The following is a 3286-nucleotide window of genomic DNA, read 5'->3' as shown; positions in this document are numbered from 1 at the left end:
AGCTTATCAATTTGCATAAAATCCATTTTCAATTTTGAGAGAGATTGGATTGAATCTGTAAATAAATTTGGGAAATGTGACTTTTTTTTTTTCCCCAGTAGTAATTCTTTCAATTCATGAGTATGGGATTTCTTTCCATCTCATTCAGGTCTTTAATTTTTTCAACTTAGTTTGTAGTTCTTAGTGTAAACATCTTATACTTATTTTGTTAAACTTATTCCTAAATTTTTTTCTTATGTTACTATGAATGGGATTAAAGTTCATTTTGGGGCCGCTTATAACTAATATATAGAAATATAATTGATTTTTGCATATTATGTCCTACAACCTTGCTTGAATTCATTTATTAATCAAAGTAGGTATTTTGGTGCATTCTTTGGGATTTTCTTTTTTCTCCTTTTTTTGAAAGATGTATTTATTTATTTTTGAGAGAGAGAGAGCATGAGAGGGAGGGACAGAGAGAGAAGGAGGGATACTATAAATCATACTCCATACTGATCACAGGAGCCAGACAGGAAGCTCAATCTCTTTACTCCAAGATCACGACTGAAGCTGAAATCAAGAGCTGGATGCTTAACCCACTGCACCACCCAGGTGCTCCTCTTTGAAGTTTTCTCTATATTAGATAATATCATGTACAGATATATATATTTTTACCTTTTCTCTAATCCAGATAATTTGACCTCTCTATCTCTTTTGCATTTGTTCTCTGCAGAATTTACTCCTGGGTCATAAATTTTTGTTTCTTCAGTTGCTTCTGGGATATTTTTTCTTTTGTAAAACCTCTTGTTTTAGGAACAATCTACTGTTTCTCAATAAGGATCATCTCATTATGGCAGGGAGAACTCATGTACGGGTTAATCTGACCATGAACCTTGTAAATTCTGCGGCATATTTTAGGGGCTTTGTGCATCTGAATGTGCCCAATGACTAGAGAATCTATATCTAAACCCCTAATGTCAGCATTACTCTTTGCATTTTTAAGCATATGTGGTAAAAATTCTCTCCTTTTGGGCTACCAACCCTGTGTCCAGCCCCACTGTTTGGCCTGGGCATAGCTATCAACTCCACCATTGTAGCGAAGGAGTGGCACACACTGCTCCTGCAAAGGGACGTCTTCCTGATACTTGGTAGCTTTTTGGATATGCACACCCTTGATGCACACCCTTGACTGGGAAGTTTCATTTTTAAAGTGAACATGAAGATTTGAACCTCTTGATTTGCATGATTTTTTAGGGTTTTCTGGGTCAAGCGAATAGGGAGCCATTTTCAGAGGTCACTTCAAGCCACTTAGGGGAAGAGGAACAATTATTTCCTTTCATTGTCCAATTTTCCTGTGTAGATCCTCTAGTACAATGTTGAATGGAAATGACAAGAGGGGTTACCTTTGTCATACCTTGGGAGTAAAGGATTTAGTGTCTTGCTATTGATTTTAATGTGAGCTACAGTTTTGTGTGTGTGTGTGTGTGTTTTGTAGATGCCTTTTTTTTTCAGGTTGAGGGAGTTTCATTCTAGTCCTTCTGTTAACTATTTTTATTAAGAAAGTGTGTTGAATTTTGTCAAATGTTCTTCTGCATCTATTGACCATATGATTTGGGATTTTTATTTTATTAAAAAGGTGTGTTGCATTAGGTGATTTTTTTATGTTTGTATTTCTTAGATAAACCCCACATTGGTCATGATGTATAATCTTCTTTATTAGTTGTTGGATTTGCTTTCTATTCTTCATTGAGGATTTTTGCATCTTATCCATAAGATATTGGTCTATAGTTTTCTTGTGTTATGTTTGTCTCTTTGTGGTTTCAAGATAATACTTGTCCTATAGAATGAGTTGGGAAGTATCCTTTTCCACTTCCATTTGCCATTTTCTTGAAGAATTTGTCATGAGTTAGTATTGATTTTTCTTTAAATGTTTGATGGACTTAACCAATGAAGCCATCTTGGCCTAGACCCGTTTTTTTGTTTTTGTTTTTTTCCCCCATGAGTTTTAAAATTACTAATTCGGTCTCTTTACTTATAGACCCATTCAAGTTTTTCTATTTATTTCTGAGTCAGTGTTGGTAATTTTGATTTCTAGGAATGTTTCCATTTCATATAAGTTGCTCTAACTTTCCCTCCTCTTTTAAAAGCACAATACATACTTCCTGTTGCTTTAGAAGACCCTTGATTAGAGTTTCAAAACCCTCTAGTAGGAGAAGAAAGATGAACACAAGTATGTACAGAGCAGCAAAAGTGTTGTGCTTAAAAAGAATGTAAGGAAGAGATCATTAACATCCAGATGAGAGAGGTATTACAGTACTTGCAAGTTTAACTGGCTTGTGTTTGGAGGATGGTAATATGTGAGACTTTGTGAAATATGTTTATTTTTTTCTTCTTCTGGAGGGGTGTTCAGAACTAGCAATATTGGGGAGACCATTCTTGCTAAGACTTGTGTTTCTACATATATTTTCAGTAAAGGCGCTGGTTATCATTTCTCAGGACTATATTTTCAAGAGTATTTTTATAGCACGCAGCTTTGACAGATAGAAATACTGTCTTTCTTTGAAACAAATGCTGACATAGCTAATGTCCAGTATAAAAATATCCAGTTTGCTTAAACTCAAAGTTCTTTTTTTATTATGCAACCATTTATATATATATAGGTATTACTGGGGTCTTTTCATGCTAGTCCATGAAAAATTGTGTTTGTGGAAGAGTCCAATGGTTATGTTACAAATGGAAAAAGAACATTGGTGGGAACATGTATGGGGAAGCTTGGAATTGTGCATAATGCTTTCATGGGTCCATCATGTTTATGAACAACAAGAAATAAGCTTTGAAAAGGTACACAAGTTGGTAGAGTTCGACATGCCATGCTAATGTTATCTAAACTAATTTTGTGGAGAAGGGGAATATTCACTGGCATTTGGATAGGTGTATTTTCTGTTCCTTATAAGATTAATGTAGTCATGTCCATGAGGAAATAAAGAAGAAACTGAGAAAAAAAATCATTTAAGAGACTGTTATAGTAATAGGAAAAAAATATTTCTCTGAGTTAGTTTAGTATCAGCTGGAACTGAGAAGATAAATATGAAAGGATTTATGTAAATAGAGAAACAGTAAAATGGGTGTTGTGTGTTGGGAAGAGATCCTGTCTATTGTGGGTACCATTGTATTTGTAATGAACAGTAGCATGGTGCCTGCACTTCATAGATGCACAACAAATATTATAGAATGAGAAGCTGAAAAAAAGAAACAGCAAAAACAATTTAACAGAGGAAGGAGGAGAGAAACATTGCTTCTATTT

General features: G+C 34.6%; 1 pseudogene; it reads right to left on the bottom strand.

Annotated features, from left to right (window-relative positions):
* Nucleotides 1–760: 760 nt before the first annotated feature.
* Nucleotides 761–1272, bottom strand: LOC116587190 (annotated as a pseudogene).
* Between the last annotated feature and the right edge of the window lie 2014 nt (nucleotides 1273–3286).

Source organism: Mustela erminea, chromosome 3, assembly GCF_009829155.1.
Source record: "Mustela erminea isolate mMusErm1 chromosome 3, mMusErm1.Pri, whole genome shotgun sequence".
Taxonomy (NCBI): Eukaryota; Metazoa; Chordata; class Mammalia; order Carnivora; family Mustelidae; genus Mustela; species Mustela erminea.
This window is presented reverse-complemented; position numbering and strand designations above follow the sequence as displayed.